This window comes from Phyllostomus hastatus, unplaced genomic scaffold, assembly GCF_019186645.2.
Source record: "Phyllostomus hastatus isolate PE091 unplaced genomic scaffold, TTU_PhHast_1.1 phas_scaffold_78, whole genome shotgun sequence".
In the NCBI taxonomy this organism is placed as follows: Eukaryota; Metazoa; Chordata; class Mammalia; order Chiroptera; family Phyllostomidae; genus Phyllostomus; species Phyllostomus hastatus.
In genome coordinates, this window is record NW_025334041.1 from 20,421,796 (window position 1) to 20,441,598 (window position 19,803).

Sequence of the window (19,803 nt, forward strand, 5' to 3'; positions counted from 1 at the left end):
CTGACTTATTCTTACCATAGTTTATACCATATACAGTACAGTGTGTGTGGGGTGTGTGTGTATAAAATAAAGGTTGGTTCACTGCCTCAAATTTCTCTCATAGTACAATGGCTCCCCTAAGAGGGTTATAATATTCCATTGACTGGTTTGTGGATTCATTTGCTGTGAGTTATTTCTGGCCAGTGGAAAGCATGCAGTTAACTTTTGGGTATTATTCAAGCAGACACTCTACGATTTTACCAGAGATTGTTTCTGTAGGAATAAATCTGTATACTATTTGTCTAGTCAAAAACAGAGCATGCTGACATGGAATCAGTGGGGGATTGGAAAATGGATCAGGGGTTGAGAGGAAAGAGAAAGGGGAAATCTGCTTATGTTAATAATATAAATAATCTACCTAGGATAGAAAAAAAACAAAATATGTTCTTTTAAGCTCCCCAAAGGATAAGCTATTGAAATAATGTGTGCATGGAGCTATATCCAGGAAAACTGTAACCGATTTAACTTCTCTCTGCACATACTTAACTCTCTTGTCTGTATAGATTCCTTTTGTTTGTGAATGAATTGTGTTGCTCTCATTTCTGGGTGTATTCCATTATTTTTAACACCATCTTGTTGTGATTTATTAGGAAGAGACATAAACACACAGTTCTCAAAGTCCAGGAAGAATTATTTACCTTCTCATCATACGCATGATAAAAGAGCATGTGTGCGCATATAGGCACATGCATGCATACATACACACACACTCACCACGGCTTCTGACTTTATTTTAAGAATGCACAAGGAAAATGGTATTATTTTCCTTTTGAGGAAAAGACACTTAATGTATCACAGTATCAGACAATGACTCTTAAAAACCTTTCACCACAGACATTTTTTTAATGGTACATGTACATTTTTTACATTTAAAGGATGGATAGTTCTAAAGTAAGCCCCTAGACTTAGAATATATTTTTGTAGTAATCCTTGAAGAAGGTATACAGTGATTAACATACAAATTGTTACAATTAGAGGCTAAATGAACATGCTAGATATTATTTTTCCTTGCTTTTTCTTTCATCATTTCTATAAAGCAATAGCTTGGGTTTATTATAAGGAACTATGCCATCCTATTTACAGATGGTATTTTTTTAAGTTTAGGTGTGAAATTGTCTAACACATAACTACTAGTGCTACTGAAGTTAATAGTAGAATCACCATCCACTATTTCTCCAGTAAAATATTATTCAGTAAGATATAATTTAAAATGTAATAGGGGAATGTAATAGGGAAAGTTGTGTTACATATTCTTCCAATGCCTTTATTAAGGGTATTCTTTTTCATAAACATTGTGGTTATAATTCTTGATTATTTGACCTTAATAATCTGTCTTAAGTTTAACTGTGCACTATATTTTTAAAATGAATGTAATGAAATTTACAAATTTTATATCACAAAAAAGGTCAAAACAAAAACATTAGAACCTTAATATAACTGAACATCCACATGCAAAAACATAAATACAGACAGAGTCCTTACACCTTAATAAAAATTGACTCACAATGGATCACAGATATAAATATAAACTGAATTTTTTTTTAAATCCTAGAAGATACCATAAGAAAATATCTAGATGACCTCAGGTATGGTGATGGTTTTTTAGACACAATCCTAAAGGCACAATCCATGAAAGACAGACTTGATAAGTTAGACTTGGTTAAAATAAAAAAATACTTATGCTCTATGAACTACAATGTCAAGGGAACTAGAAGACAAGCCACAGATTGGGAGAAAGCATTTGCAAAAGACATCTGATAAAGGACTATTGTCTGAATGTATAATGGACCCTTAAAATTCAACAAGAAGATAAACAAGCCAGTTTAAAAATGGTCCAACACATTATAAACAAAGCAACAAACAAAAGTGTTGGTGAGGTTGTGGAGAAAAGGGAGACCTAGTGCACTGTTGGTGGGATTGCAGACTAGTACAGCCACTGTGGAAAACAGTATGGAATTTCCTCAGAAAAATAAAAATGGAACTGCCTTTTGACCCAGCAGTTCCACTGCTGGGATTATATCCTAAGAATCCTGAAACACCAATCCAAAAGAATCTATGTACCCCAATGTTCATAGCAGCACAATTTACAATAGCTAACTGCTGGAAGCAACCTTAGTGCCCATCAGTAAATGAGTGGATCAACAAAATATGATACATTTACAGAATGAAATACTACACAGCAGAAAGAAAGAAGGAGCTTCTACCCTTCTTTCTTTATGACAGCATGGATGGAACTGGACAGCATTATGCTAAGTGAAATAAGTCAGGCAGTAAAAAACAAATACCATATGATCTCACTTTCAACTGGAACCTAATCAACAAAACAAACAAGCAAGCAAAATATAATCAGAGACATTGAAATAAAGAACAAACTGACAGTGACCAGAGGGCAGGTGGGAGGGGATAATGAGGGGCAAAGGGTGAAGGGTTTGCTGAACAACAATAAAGGTCACATGGACAAACCCAAGGAGGGGTGGAATCATGGGAGGGAGGTGGGGGTGGCTGGGGTGGGGGGAAAAGGCAGAAAACTGTACTTGAATGGCAATAAAATTTAGAGTATTTAAAAAATAAAATTAAAAACAAATAAAAATGGGCCAACAATATGAACAGACACCTCACCAAAGAAGATACAGATGATAAATACGAGGGGGGCCTCAAAAAATGGAATTATCTTCTGGAGGTCAGGCCCCTTATAGTACAGGCTTCCCCCACTAGGGGAGTGTTCCAGGAACCTGTTGGTATCAGTGTACCAGTTGCCATTGTTGTGAGAGGCTGAATTTGGCTTTAGTGAAACTTTTTGAAGACTCGTTCAATGTGTTTGCCCAGTTTATGATGAGTGATTTACAGTGTGGTGTAGGCACCTGCCTACACCACACTGAGTGTTCAGCAGTTTTTGACCAAAAACTGCATGACCCCTATGCCCTACCCTCCCTATTCATCTGATCTCACCTGGAGCAACATTTTATTTGTTTGTTTGTTTGTTTCCCTGGATGAAAAAAAACCCTAAAAGGGAAATGTTTTGCCCACGTGGAAGAGATGAAACAAAAAATTGCAGAAGCACTAAAAGACATCAAAATCGATACATTCAAAAACTGTTTTGAGCAGTGGAAAAAACATCTTGATAGGTGTATTGTATCAAGTGGAGAGTACTTTGAAAGTGACTGAAGTTTAAACATGTAAGAATAAATACACAATTTTTTATAAATAAATTCCAGGGTTTTGGGTCCCCTCTCATAAGCTTATAAAAAGATGCTCAACATATATTATTTGGGAATTGATTGTTAAAATAAGTTACCACAGCATACCCTTTAAAAATGCAAAAATTCAAAACACTGCCACCACCTAATGGTGATAAGAATGTGAAGTAACAGAGTATCTTATTCACGGCAAATGGTACAGCCACTTAAGAAGAGAGTTTGGCAGTTTCTTACTGAACATAGCCTTACCCTGTGTTCCAGTATCGTGCCACTTGTCATTTACTGAAATAAGTCCACACAAAAACCTGAACACAGTTGTCTAAAGTAGTTTTATTTGTAAATCGCATAAAGTTGGAAAGAACCAAGATACAGTATTTTTCAGAAGGTGAATGGATAAATGGTATTACATCCAGGTGATGGGGTATTATTCAGTACTGAAAAAGAAATGAGCTGCTAAGCCATGAAAAGACATGGAGGAACCATAAATGCATTTGCTAAGTGAAATAAACCAACCTGGAAATGTTCTATATCATGTAATTCTAACTCAATAACACTCTAGAGAAGGCAAAACTATGGAGACACTGAAAAGATCATCTATATATGATAATGGAATGAATTTCAAACAAATACTTACATGGTAGGATTCAGTCTTGATTTGGGAGAGTAAGGTAAAAAGGGACAAAAGAGATCTTGGAAATCCACATGTTATCTGAAACTTTCATTTTAGCTACTAATTTCAGCCTTTAACCAAAGTCATTTTTCAGAGCTGATAACCAAGATAGGGTGAATTCTGTTTTATTTGTAACACTTTCTTTTCTTCTCTCTGCCTTTTTTATTTTGGAATTTGATAATCAATAATTTAAAAACCCCAAAGTCCATATGAAAATAGCTATAAAAGTAAATAAATGACTTTGGATTTCTCAAAACTTGGCAACTGGCAGTTAGCTGAAATTAGCACCAGTTCGCAGGCCTCAAAACTCACTAGTACTGTTATGTATGAGACAAATTTGATAATCTACATGTGATTGAAGTCCATTTAGCTTCTCATAACAATTTCCCATCACAGTAATTGAATTTTAGTAATTCACCATTTGATGGATTTGATTTGATTTTTTTTTTAATTTTTGCAGAGCAGGGAGTTATTTGACACAATCAATTCTGTTTAGGTAATCTGTAATTTTGCAACCTATAATCACTAATATTCATTCAAAGACTTCACAAATGGAATTTAAAATCCATGACTAATATAAGTGGAATTTGGACAGATGACTAGGCAAACTCCTTTCATGATGAGAAACAATAACAGCAAGTACTCAATACATTTTAGTTAAATTAATGTCTTAGTGACATTATGAATGGACATTCCCAGAGGGTTCCCACAAATTAACCTGAGAATCTTTTTTAACATATTAATTTTTTAACCCATAGGATGAAAAAAATAACATTTTTTCTTTTTACTAATGGTGAGTTTTTATGGTAAATTTATATTAATAATACTCAACATGCAATATTCTAGGACCCATTCCATTTGTAATTCTTTAAGAATGCTGCTGCTGAATGAAACGGGAACTGTTATAACCACAATTTTCCTGCAGCACTGCATTATGAATGGTCTTTTTCTAAGTGGCATTTCCATCACATGGATTGAATTTTAAACTTTTTCAGTGGCCAATCAGACATTATAAAATAGTTATGCTACTGACTTGGTATGTGTTCAATGTCAAGCCACTTTTTTTCCATTGACAGCTTGAGAATATTTTAAAACCATTAAAAAAATTTAAACTGTGGCTCAGAGGGACTTGCTGAAGTTAGACTGCTTTTAATTTTCTCATTCTATTTAGTGAATACTTGCCTTTCCTTGGATATTAAAGTAAAACTTATTGGATTTTTTTTAGTATTTTTATTTTGGAGCTCAGAGAAAAACAAAAAAGAAACTCATGTATGTGAATAAAGAAAAAAACAAAAGGGAGACCTATTTATAGTTAGACTTTAAATAGTCATAAATATATATTTCTAAGACCCTATTTCTTTTAAATTTGTACTCACTTATAATATATAAAGGAAATTTATTTAAAGAGAATATTTCAAGAAAAACTGACTTTATTCATTTGGAAGCTCTGGGAGAGCAATTTAAGATGTAGTGGCCTGATGCTACTACCCACATGCTAATTTCTGAGCAAGCCATTGAATAATGGCTCTCCTAAAGGCTGACACTGTGTTATTTACCTCTGTGCACCAACACCTCCTATTAAGTGCAGCACACAGTAGGCACTCAATGGACATTAAATTGAGCTGAAATAACCATCTTTTGAAACTCAGTCCTTTTTTTCATTGATGATTGTTGAGCACTGACTTTGTATTTGTATCACGCACCGTTTCACGTGTCTAGGCTACATAGGTTGGGCTGCATAGACCGCCCACAAAAACTCACAGCCCGGCAGAGAAGGAAGACTAATGTGTAGTGATAATCAGGTGTGGCAAATGGTATGCTAGAACAGGATTCTCAACCCTGACTTCACATTAAAATCACCAGAGATTTAAAAAAAAAAAGTTCCCTTGTCCAGGCTTCATCCCAAACCAATTGAATCAGCTTTTTTGAGAGTGCTTTGAAACCATTAGTAATTTGACATTGTCTACCAAGTAACCCCAGTGTGCAGGAGCTCCAGGAATACTGTGCTTGAGGCGAACATAAGAATGGTGTTCTTAATTCAACCTGGTAGTGTGAGGGAAATGTATCCAGAAAAGTTGGTGTTTAAGCTAACCTTTACAGAATGCTGGAAGATTAGTCAAATGAAGGTGTGGTGAAGGGCATTCTTGCCAAAGTAAAAAAATTGGCTAATGAGGAGGAAGAGCATAATGCGTTTAGGAAACCAGGGAGTTTGTCATAATGTATGCATAGGTAAATCTGGGGCTACAGCATGAAACAATGATATGTTACATGAAGGGACTGTGTGCTTGACTTTTCAGTATTCATTGTAACGCAGAGAACTCTTCTCCAGATATTGAAAAGCCTATCATAGTGATTTCAGTTCTTTAATAACTGGCTTAGCAGTAAATGGATCTAAATAGGATGAAATGGAGGAGAAATAAACTTCTTTTACCTCCATGGAAAACAGAAACAAATTTTCTCCACTGAGCCTGGTCTCTTGAAGCAAGTTCATTCAATCAATTCATCAAGACAAAAGGGAACTTTGTGGTAATTTAGAAAGTTTTTTTTTTTTTCAAGAGGGAAACAGCATTGTTAAAACTTCAATTGGGATCCTTCTATATGTCAGGCATTATGTGTGGCCTTCATATATGTGTTCAAAAATCTTATAAGCAGATTGGGATTTTATTCTTCTGGCAGCAGTACACAGGTTGGATTTGACAAGGCCTAAACTAGATGCAAAAGAATGTAGAAAAGGCCCAGATGTGGCGTGGTTCAGTTGTTTGAGTGTCCTTCTGCAAAAGGTTCAAATCCCAGGCAGGGCACGTGCCTGGGCTGGGGGCCCAGGCCCCACTGGGGACACAGAGGCAACGGATACATGTTTCACACGTTGATATTTCTCTCCTTCTCTTTCCCCCTAGCTTCCCCTCTCTCTAAAAGTAAATAAAATAAAAGTATGTTTAAAAGAATATAGAAAATATTTTACAAAATATGCAATAGAGATTATTTTAAAGAGAAAGGGGAAAATCCGGAACACATTTAGGTGATAGAATAGATGAAGTTTGAAAATTGGTAGAGTTTTATGGCTAAAAGAAATGAAGGATTCTAGAATAACTTATGTCTTAGAAATATTTGACTGTGTTTCAGTGAGAATGGACTGAACTGAGTGTGAAACACTGGCTAATTAACCCTGGTTTTTGTCATGAACTTAACTTGGACAGAGCAAATGATACAGGCATCAAGTTAATTAAATTTTCTAGTTATTCTCTGCATAAAGGCTCACTAATTATGAATTATACGTCAGATATTATGCAACAAAGGAAGTGCATTTTATCAAAATTTCATTGGAATTCCAGGAAAAGTAGACCCTGAAATTTTTCTATGGAGCAGATATGGTTAATAAAGTGAAATGACTTGTACCTATTTTACTTTAATAGTGTGAACTCTTGATGGTCTTCTTATGTCAAGTACTACAGTTAAATTTAATTTCAAAGAGTATAATAATAGTGTCCATATTTTCAGTAATATCAGTCCCCCAGCTTTCATTCTTCATGTAATTTTCATTGAAATAGGAATTGTATAACTTCCAGTTAATAAAGTACAAGTTACAAATAGTATACTTTATTGGTATAATATTTCTTCTCTTATATTAGTTTTCATAGCTTTGTTTCCTGTACCTTTATATTGTACATATCACACATGATTAAATATTGACTTTCATTTAGCATCAACAGTGCAGTGGCATTACTACTTTTCTTCAATATTTTTTACACAGAAACCTATTGATATTACTTAATGGTGTTTTTGAAATTCAGTTTAGGATCTTGTGTCTGTCACAAAACACAATTTTAAAGTCAATAGAATTTGAATAGCAGAGCTAAAATAGGTAGAGCTAAAAGAATATGCCTAAAAGACAAATTATTTTTTTAATATTTTAAATTATGCTGTGGCTGCTATGGCTCAGTTAGTTGGAGCATTGTCCTGTAATCTAAAGGCTGTGAGTTGGATTCCCCGTCAGGACACATACCTAGGTTATAGGTTCAATCCTCGGTCCTGATGCATCTCAGAAGCAACCAATTGATGCTTTTCTCTGATATCAATGTTTCTCTCTGTCTCTTCTTCTCTTTTAAAAAGCAGTTAAAAAATGTCCCTGGGCAAGGATAAAAAACTAACTAAATAAAAAATTTTTAATTTTGTCTATTTCCATCACTTCAGCTATTAATCAGAGTTTGCAACTTCACTAAAGTAATATTTGGAATAGACCTTATTATATTTATATTTTTACTCTTTATACTATTTCAGAAAAATCATTCATACTGATGGTTGCAATTATCATTTGGCAATTACACCATACTTTTATCCTTACTTCTACTGCAAGCTCCAATGATCTATTAAAGGAATCTGTTTAAGAAGCAAACATTGTCTCAAATTCCATGTATGCTATATACAACTCACCACCTTCCTCTCTAGATCGAATCCCTTTTTGATGTTTCTGATTCTTTCAAATACAATGTTCTCCTAGTCCTAGAAGTACAGACACAATGGCCATCAATAACTACTACTTTGATCCTAAAATATAATCAGTTGACAATCCCTATTTAACTTGCTGCCCCCAATAATGCACAAGCATTCCCTCTAAATGAAATTCCAGACTCCCCTCAAATTTATACTGTGTCATTCTGATATGTAAAGCCTTTTTTGTACATTCATAGATTATAGAAGAATATCTATTTTTATATATCCCTGTATTATTATCTAACTGCTTCATGTGTATAAATCTCATCTTACTAGAAATATAGCAAGTTTCCTCAGGACAGAAATTTGCCTATACTTTTAAAATATTACATTTATAACTGAGCAGTTTTTGGAGTTATTTGGACTTTTAAGAGGTCTGACTTTACTTGAATTATTAGATTATTAACAGTTTTCTAGCAAAGCTGGGTGTTTAGTAATTAAAACCTGAAATAGTTTAGTACAGAATAAATATTTATTTACATATATATTTAAGATAAAATGGCACAGTCCAATGCAAAAGGTGAGGCAGAAGAAAACATCTGCAGCCATTTATTTTTAAACCCTAGACGGTTGTTACTTATTTCAAAGAAGAACCGATAGAACCAAATTGTAGCAAATACAAAAACCTGTGTATCCTTTAGTACTTACTGAAGCATGGACACCTGCTTTAAAATGCATAGAAATATATTTTATTCACCTGATGTTTTTTAGTACAGAATTAAGTATTTAAAATTAACTTGACAGTTTTTATTTGCACTAAACACTGTAGTAGAAAATACATACATACATATTACCTTTCAGATAAACTAGTGAATTTGCCTTCAATAAATGCAGAAAATGGTTTTCATTATATTTCAGTTAATAATTCCTGATCAATATTGACATATTTTCATTAGAAGTATAATCTGTTTTTATGCTGTATAATATTATTTGTAGATTATATAATTGTCAAACTATGGTATTAAGAAAACAACAGTTGTGGACATTTTTAATAAATATATTCCTAAAAATTTTAATATTATTTGTCTAATCTGAATTTTGTAGCTAAGTTTATAAATATACATACATAATATATCCAAAGTAGAGAAAAATTCTCCTTAATAAGAAACACTAAATATCTTGTGTGTACTCATACACATATGCACACACACACACTTTTAAGAGTAAGAGTCTTAAAATATGAGATTTTAAATTAGGTGCTTAAATTAAATACATTGCTGAAAATACCAAGGTAATGCATGTGAGTATATCTGTAACATGTCAGGTAGGAATCACCATTTTTTAAATTCTTCAATTACAGTTTACATTCAGTATTATTCTGTATTAGTTTCAGATGTTCGGAATAGTGGTGAGACAATCATGTATTTTATAGATTGTTCCCCCGATATTTCAAGTATCCACCTGGCCGCACACATAGTTATTGCAATATTATTGAGAATATTCCCTAAACGATAATTTACATCTCTGTGACTGTTCTGTGACTACCAGTTTGTACTTCTCAATCCCTTCACCATTTTCGTCCAGCCCTCCACCCTTCCACTCTGTCAGGAATCACCAATTTAATTGCTATTATTTTGATCATTAAGAGTAAGTTACAAAGATAATGTAGAAATAAATACAGAAGAACTAAAGTTTAATGATTGACTAATAAGGTCCAAATACTGCACAAGTCCTTTACATGCTCAGCCTCATTTAATCCTTACTACAATTATTCTATTGATAGGAAGGAAACTGAGGCTCAGAAGGTATAAGCTGCCTTCCCAAGACCATATGGCAGTAAACAGTGGAGCAGAAACTCAGTCCTTGGCTTAGATGGTACAACTCACACAGAACACGTTCTTAAATGTAGCACTTGTTCAATTTTTCCATGAAAACATTTTCAAACGGCATAGCAGTAAGGTAAATTTTAAAAACTAAACAAGTGGTTCATATTCATATTATATCTTTTTTGAAAATGCAGAGCTGATGGCAAATTTTACAGTGTAAATTTATTGCACTCACCTGTGGATCCAAGCCATGTCTGATCTGATAAAAGTGAAATGTGTGGCCTGCTTTAGAGCCAAATACTCCCATCATACTGTCAGGCATACATTTTTTAAAACCCTCTAGTACCACAACTACAGTGAGTCAAATGTAATGCAGCTTTTGAATGGCAACAACATAAACCAAGGTAAAAAGGGAGATACACTACTGACATATTTTTAGACAAAAATATGATGTGTTTTTCTCCATCTAACAGGCATCTTTATATCTACAGCATCTTGAACTTCTCTTTATAACTGCAAATTTTGACACAGACCTTTTAGCTTCATCATTTTACAATTAAATACATATCCACTAGAGATTTAATTTTACAATTAAAATACATATCCATAAGAATGTTGAGGCCTTAGGAGATGGTGGGATTTGGGGATAATATAATAATTTATAGCCAATGGGAAATATTTTCTTCTCACTTTTTAAGTATAAATTTTGGTAGTGCCTCAGTAATACATATTGGATACTTTTATGGATAAGTAGTTAACCTTGGTTATACAAAATACAGACAATCTTTTAAAAACTAAAGGGGATCATAAAAATTAGTACTTCATGCATACCTTTTGATATGAAGTAAGAAAGTCCACTTTTCTCAACCTTTATATTATTTCTTTCAAGATGTAAATATGCATTAAAATTAACTGAGACCACTTAGAAATTTTGTGTCATAGAAAACTGTACTTGAACAACAATGAAAAAAGTTAAAAAAAATGGGTCAAATCATTAATGGCCAAATTAACTTTGTAAATGAACAGAATGTAAAAAAAAATTTACTTAAAAATCTCTGTTTCCAACTGGAAAGCAAGCATATTAAAAGTCAGCATTTTTTATCAGAGAGGACATTTGTAAAATATAGGATTGTCTAACCACTATGATGTACACCTGAAACTAATATAGAAAAATATTGAACATAAACTGTAATTGAAAAGTAAAATAAGAAATAGCATTTTAAAAATAAAATGTGCATGCTGTAATAACAAAGGTGTAGAAGACAAGCAGTTTGGGATATTTGTATTACAAGTGCTTCAATAATTACACTTTGTTATTCTCAGATAAAATTTCTTACATTCATATATAACATAGCTAGCTCTTCGTGGTTGTATACACATACCCTTGTATATGAGCGTGGCTACCTTGGCAATACAAAGTGATTCACAGTTCTTTTGGGGCCATGCTACATTAAAGACCTCAGCAAAGGCAGGCGCCACTGGAGGCACTCACTGTCTTGCTTTAACTGCTCATTGTAGCCTGGCTGGGGCAGCGCTGGTGGGATTTGGAGGGAAAGTCATGATAAACAATTAATAATCCAATTTGCAACTTTCTTGATTGTTTGTTTTCAAAAGTGCACATTTTGGGCAAAAGAACTGCAGTGGATCTATTATTTTAAAATTTTTAAATGATTTTCTCATCAAAATAGAATCGTGTCCACTTTTCCTTCTGTATGTTATACTTTAATAAAAATTCTTGAAAAATATGGAATTGTGCTATTGATTTCATGGGACATTCATCTAGGTTCTGTGAATTCCTATATTTATGAATATCATTTATATTTCTAGATTCTCCCTCCCTAGCTAAATAAAATATGTAACTAAAAATGAGAGACCTCTTCAGATCCTTAATAAAAGTTTACAATTGGTAATAATAAAGTAATAGCACATGTCAATGTTGCTTTAAAAAGTAATATCAGGTTTGTTGGCTGAGATTGAAATTTTGTCACATCCTATTAAAGAATTCCTACTAATTTAACTTATGACCTTATGAGCCATTTACAACTTGCCAGTAGTCTTTGTATACTTTTTTATATGAAGGAAATTAAACCAGGTGAACTCTAAACTCTCAGCTCTAAGATATGCTTTTAATTGTGCATTTCAATGAATTTCCACATGGCTTAAACTTTAATGATATCAAGGGTATTTTGATGTCAAAGATCCCAATAACAGTATGTAAGTCAGATGAGCCAGAGAGAGGAAGGTGGGAGAGAGGGAAAGGGAAGCAGGACGGGGCCAGAGAGAGGTGATGTTTACTGGGATGAATGTTGTTAAACTGTGTTTCCTTGTGCAGTATATTCAATATCAAGTAGGTAAAGAAAATTTCTTTGGTTATGTGGCAGACATTTGAATGTGCTATTTTGGCATTGTTAGTTAAATATTACGTATTTCCCAAAATGGTATCCACTGGGAGAAAAGTTTGTAGTGTGTGTGAAAATCTGCAGATACTGGAACTGTAAAATTCTGCTCTAATACTATAGCAGATCATGCTTTTTAGACAATAGAAGGTGTCATGTGATACTCTGAACTTTTACTTGTCACACCTTAATAGGGGAACACCTTCTACTGTTCTAACTCCCACTAAAGATTATACCTTGCCATTGGAAAAAAAAGTTCTTCTCCCAATCTTTACTTTCACACATGGGAGAAAAATTGGTTTCAAATTTACTATAACTCAAACCATTAAGGACTATGTGTGTCCAAGACAACACCTTGGCTTGTACTGCAGACACTGCCAGTGCGAAACTCTGAGTTTTAGGTGTAATGGACTCCATATGCTTCACCATACAGTGTGAACGGACAATTGAATCTTTCACATTGGAGTTAGTTCAGATGAGTTCCAAATTGGAGGTAGCACAATAATACAGTTTTTGAGTAATGGACATTATTTTAAAAAGAGGAACAAGACAAAGATATGGCAAAGATAATGGACGCATTTGACACAAGCTACTAGCCAATCAAGAATTATGTGATGGTTATGTTTGTCATAATAGAACAATTTAACATGTAGAAAGTTTATTCAAACCACAAAGGCTTTTTCTGTTTCATAGGGCATCTTTTAAATGTATAGACATATTATTTTATTTTAAAAGTGATATACATTCATTATACAAAATTATAAAACAACTTTGAAACATTTGAAGAAATAATACAAATACTAATCTCATCATCCAGAGATATTAAATTTTTGTTATTTTGAGTGTATCTTTTGTCATAAGTATATGAGATATACATACAAATATAATATCTATAAGAAAAGATATATGATGTGGTTGTATTTGGATCATCATTTACACGATTGTAGCCTGCTTTTTTCCTTAACATTATATCATAATTGATTTCCTGTATTCTTATTTTAGAACAGAAGTTTTAATCCAGTTATTGTCCCACTAACATCTGTTGTTAAAGAGTACTTCATTAGCTTTGAACTAAAGGCCAGATGTAGTAAAATCTATAATAAGATGTGCCAAATGCTACTATAAATTCATTCCAAAATATTATAGTTAAGCAATGTCATATAGGTTCTTCCTTAGAACTTAATTGTCTCGTCCATCATAATGAAGAGCTTATACAACTACCCCAATTTCTAAGTTTTATATTGTGCAAGGTTTTTTAAAATCGTATTTTGAAGCAAAGAGAAAAGTGGAAAGTAATGTGCAATCTAAATACATTACCATATAAAAATGTCAAGATAATTAAGCTCCATTTCTCATTAGCACATTTTTTTGCTCATTCAACAAACATATATGGATTTTGTCCTCAGACAGGATATCTCCAGATATTAGAGTGTTGATTGGGGAGAAAAAGGAATGAATGGCTAGATGTAAGTAAATACTCTCAGATTTTGTTACAGGAGCTGCTTTGTAGGTAGTACAAGATCCTTAGGATTAATGATAATAGAAATATTGTAATAATTATAGTATCTATCATTTATAGGCACACTTACTAGACTTAGGTGACTTGCTAGTTTATATCATTTGTCAACATGAAGCTATATAAATAAATGCTTTTATTTAGAGATCAGGAAACGTAGATTCAAAAAAGTTAACCTCATCACACTCAAAATGCTAGTAAAAAAACCAAGACACAACCCAGGCTGTCATCTCCAGAGTCTATGCTATGAACCATTTTCCAGAATAGACAGCACTGACTGAAATATAATAAAACATCTGACAGAGCATGAACCTAACTTATATAGAGAGATTGGTGTTATAACACAACAGCAGTCACTTGATGGCAACTTTTCCAAACAACACAAATTACTGTCATTACATGAGGACAGAATTGTTTTAATTCCAATGAAAATTAAAAATGAACCTCAGCTCTAGAGCAAAAATCAAGGCAAAAACAATAAACAAGACAAAACTGAAGCTAGGTTGATCACTTTATCAGTTAACTTTTTCCTGCAGTCACATTCAGTTCCACTTTCCTGATGTGATACAGCAGCTATGTGGAAACTAAAGTAAAAGGATAAAGTGAGACTTGCAGGTCTAAGTGCTCTGTTTAGTGTATTTGTTGAGTGCTTAGTTTATGCCAAACACCAACACATACACCAGGAAGACTCAAGGAATATACTGTTTAGGGGCGTGAATTAGACTTATTGGGAACAAATTTGAAGTTTGACATAGCAGAAACATCTACTGTCATTAAATACCCTTGTGTTCCAGAGTATTTTCCAGTCCCCTGGCAGGGATATGGCTTTGCTGTGGCCTATAAGCTATGAGGAGAAATAGCATGTGTTACCTCTCTATCGAAGTACGAAGAGCCGGTATGTGGTCCTCCACCTCCTTTTTCCCTGGCTGTGGTACTTTGGAGAAACATGTTAAGTTGACTAATTCACAGGATCAGTTGTGGCCTGAAGAGCCAACCATCTTGTATCAGAATTGGCAGGAATAAGAACTAAACTTTTGCTAAGGCAATGAGATATAGAGGTTATTAATTCATGGTGACAGCATGGTGTAGTCCATCATGAATATTACACGTGTCTCTTCTTTTTTTTCTTTGCAAAGTCTGTTGCTAAATGAACTCCTTCTTGCATATCAACAGTTAATTAATGATGATGTTCCTCATACACAGAGAAGTAACTGAATGTCTTCAGATAGGATGTTTAGCCACTCCAGGAATTTCCTGTGTTTCCTCGAGGTCTTGTTCTGGAGGTTTCCAGGTGCGATACCCATTGTGAAGCTCCTAATCAGGAGGTCAAGAGGATCAAATTACAGAGATATTTTAGGTCCTACATCATTTTGACAGATAGATATGTAATTTGGTACTTGTTTCTGAGGGGCGATAAAAGAAAAAAAGGTTAAATGACATCCTCTAGATCAGTGCTGTACAAGACAAAGGTAATGCAAAATACATACGTAATTTTAAATGTTCTAGTAGCTACATTAAAAACTAAAAGTAAAGAAAATTAATTTTAATATACTTTGTTTAGGCCAGTGTACCCAATAATTATCATTTTGATATGTAATCTATAAGGTCTGTCCAGAAGGTATCTAGCCATATAATATGAAAAATAGAGATTTATTGAAGATGTGAGATACAAGAGACATTGTACATAGGACAATGATGCCTCAGTCTCCTTGAAGGTAGGTACCTTGGGGCCTCACACAATCTTCCCAATTTCTATCAGCTACCCTCTCATATTTTCCTTAATCTCATTGATAGTCTGAAAACTATTCCCTTTTAAAAGTGGTTTTAGTTTTGGGAAAAGCTGGAAGTTGCAGGGTGCAAAATCTGGGCTGTAGAGGGGCTGAGTCACTGGGTGATTTGATGTTCCACCAAAAAACTCTGCATGAGATATGGTGCATGAGCAGGCACATCGTCGTGATAAAGCTGCTATCACCAGTTGCCAATAGCCGAGGGTTCTGAAATCCGACAAGTTTCCCTGGAGGAATGCTCAAGCCTAATGCAAAATTTGATGCAGATTTGTTGCTCTACTTGCTCAGTCACTGTGAAAGTGACAGCCACACAGTCCACATGCTCACTCAATACCATCTACTACTCCCATTGACTAGTACAGTGAAGTTGCCATTGCTCATTCATGCACATTCCAGTCCACTCTGCTTGGCTGCCAGGTTATATCAATGCTGAGCAAACCTTTCTCATTATGCTAACAATGGCTGGACTTTTTCCAGACATACCTCGTATATAAAAGCCTATAATTCCATATAAAGTCATTAAAATCTCATGTGTGTTTTAATCTCAAAGCACATCTTAATTTAGACTAGCCACATTTCAAATGCTCAATAACTGCACGAGGTTGTATATGACAGTGCAGCTCTAGATGTCACAGGTTTATTTTACTTTTATTGTTAGGCATTTTGTTAGGCACACTCACAACAGTGTTGAATTTATTCACTTTAATAGTTTTTTGAGTTAACAAATGCACTCCCAGAATTAGAAAATGACTGAGCCAAGACAGAGCAGCAGTACTCTAGGCAAGTGGAGTTTCCCGGCAAGTCTTGTGTGATCCAAGCAAGAAGGACCAAGCCTCCAAATGAAGTAATGGCATCGATGGTAGAGTATAGGATAGAGTTGATGAATATTAACTTTAAGAGGTATCATTGGGACTACTCTACTCGATAATTGATTGCATACGTGAAAGATAAGGAAGGGGCTTGTTGAGAATGGGTTCCTACTTCTGACTTGAGCAACTCAGTGGGCTGTGATGCTGTTCACAGGGAGACTGCCATGGGGTGGGGCTTCTTAACATGAGGTTAGAGTTCAGTAATTTTTGATCACGAGAATTTAGTACAGTGTGAAGAGTCTAACCCACTTTTTTATTTTAGCCATGACTTTTATATTTGGTTACAAATTCCAGATGATAATGATTTAACACCTGCTAACCACTTACAAAAACATGATGTCTACATAACAGAACTACATATAGATTGGCAAAGTTTTAATGCTATTACAGAAAAAGGAACCTCGACAGCTAATTCAACAAACTCCAATTTGTAGTGTATAACATTTATAAGCTTCTATGTGCTTCTTTATATCATTTTTTTAAAAGATACTCATTCAGCTTTGTCACCGCACATGCAACACTGGGCATTTTTGCAGAGTTGAACAATTATGTGCTTATTGTTGGACCTGTAAGAACAGTTCCAAGAAACACCACCTGTGCCTGAGCCATTTGCCCTGATGGGGTAAATACATTAGATGATGGTACACCACATATTTTGGAAAATATGTTCTTAAAAATGAAAAGGCACTCAGCATTTCCTCTGATCAATCGCATTAACTGCACATTGTAGGATACAAGGTTTGACTGAAAACAAAATTTGGAGAAATCCAAATATCTCATCAGGTCTTGATAGTTACTACCGGTCAACAGATGATGACCGTGACTGAAAAAATATTATAATTATCCTGGAAAGTAATAATTGTGCTTTTTTTATTTCTCTGTTTGACAGTGTGAGTGAAATATTCTAAAAGTTCTCTGCAATACATGGAGGTGTTATAGTATTTGTTTATGAGTCAAATTTATTTAAATTGGCTTTGGGTACATCTTCATAGAAACATTAACCTCGCTGTAACCAGCACACGTAATCATCTTTAGCAAGTTACTTGCAGAAATGCTGTGATAGAGCATTATAGATGCTGCAGGTTGGAGGAAAAAAATGTCAGGTTTGCCTTTACTCATACAGTCCATTTTCAATATCAGTAGTGAGTTTTACCATATTTTATCATAACATATTCCAAAATTATTTTGACTTGTTCAGTCATGGCTCTGTTTTTTTATTCACTAGTTATTTATGCTCTCATGAATTAATTGTAAGAAACATGGAATGAACTGAGGTTATTTCTGTAACTCAGGTTATAAGGCAAGGGTTGTGCAAAATGAATATGCCAACTAGGGGGAAAGAATCTTTTGCAGCCTCCCTAACTGTTGAAGAGATTTTATCACAGTACTTACACACTCTTACATAGTGTAGAGAAAGCTTTACTTTGATCACAGTCCCCCTTGTTGGTGAAAACAACTGTGAAAGGATGGAATGAGGAATTGCCTTATCCTGGGCTCTTAAGCTCAGAGCTGGTATTTCTTCTGAGTCCTGGCTAGTGTTTGATTCTACCAGAATTCCCTCGTGCTTTGAAGTGCTCTAAGATGCATTTAGCCCAATACTTTTTTTCCCTCGGTGACTTAAAACTGTTGAAAATAGGTTTATTCCCTTCCCATATACGATTACCCTAACTTAGCAGAAATCATCCTCTAAAAATAAATAACATTTATGAAACAATTGACTACAATGAGTTTCAGGTTACACATTTGTAAGGCAAGAAGGCAGTGGTTATTCAGACATTAGGTGCCTTGCACATGCTCTAGGCATTGACCACATCTTCACCTTAGTGGCACGTTCTGCATGTGCGCTTACTTGAAACTGTCTCAGAAGAGACAGTTTCATTCAGCTAGTATTACTTTTATTAAAAAATATATGCTTTGTGTATCTTTAAAAATAATTTTTTTCTCATGAATTTTTAAAATTTCAATTAAACTAAAACATGTACCTGGGATCTTTTTATCTTTATCATGAGTGTATGAGGCCTATGAATTGCACATTTGTATTATCAAAGATAGAATGATTTTCCATACATTTAAGCTCATCTTATTTCTCTGTCTTTTATCCTGCTAAACACCTCCTGGTTTTCTTTGGCCTATTCTGTCCTATCATCCTTCTAATTTCATAGGTCAACTGAGACAAAAGCAGACAGTTGTCACTTAATCATCTCCATACTTGTTTTAGTCCATTTCTATATGGCCATTACCTTGTGTTAAAATATTCCACATCCCTTCTCAAAATCTTTTAGAAAGCTGAACTAAATCAAAGTACTACTACTAAACTCTTTAAAGTATTTTGTTATAAGAGATCATGTATTTGGCTTTAATTTTGCACTTTGGTATACAAATATGCAAAATTTTACTTTATTCCTATGAACTAAAATATTGACATCAAAGGCAGCTGATGTTTCTTTCCTGAATCTAAATCATATAAAATTAGAATGTGCAATTAAATATTATGAAGGAGCTGTAACAACACAGCTAAAACACAGAGGTTTTCAATGATTCAAATAATAAACCTAGCCACAATATTAAAGAACCACTTTAGAAATAAAACATGCTACAAAGTGATGAAGTATGAAAAATAAAAATATGTAAAAAGACTTCTGTCACTTCTATAGTGACTAAATTTTATTAGCCATATTAAACTCTTGAAGTTGGGAATCTTCAAACAGAACACTAAGATTTTACCTGTAAGTCCCATCTTATTTTCGATTGAATTTTTGTTCTACGAGTTGTATGAACTTGTTCTAAATTTAATCCATTTAAAAGCATAATATCTCTTTTTATGACATTGAAGAAATAAATTGGTTATTTCCCTTAAATTATGGATGGAAGTTTAGTACTTATGAGCTTCACGGTATAGAATATATAACATAATATATAGCATTTTATATAAAACTGTCTTGCATTATTGTGCCTCTGCATCTTATAGTTAGATATGCAAAGGAGTCAACTGTCAATTGTAAACAATTGAAATGCATATAGTTATCAATAAAAATAACATACAAGGTGAATGCAAAGGAAAATATAGAAATT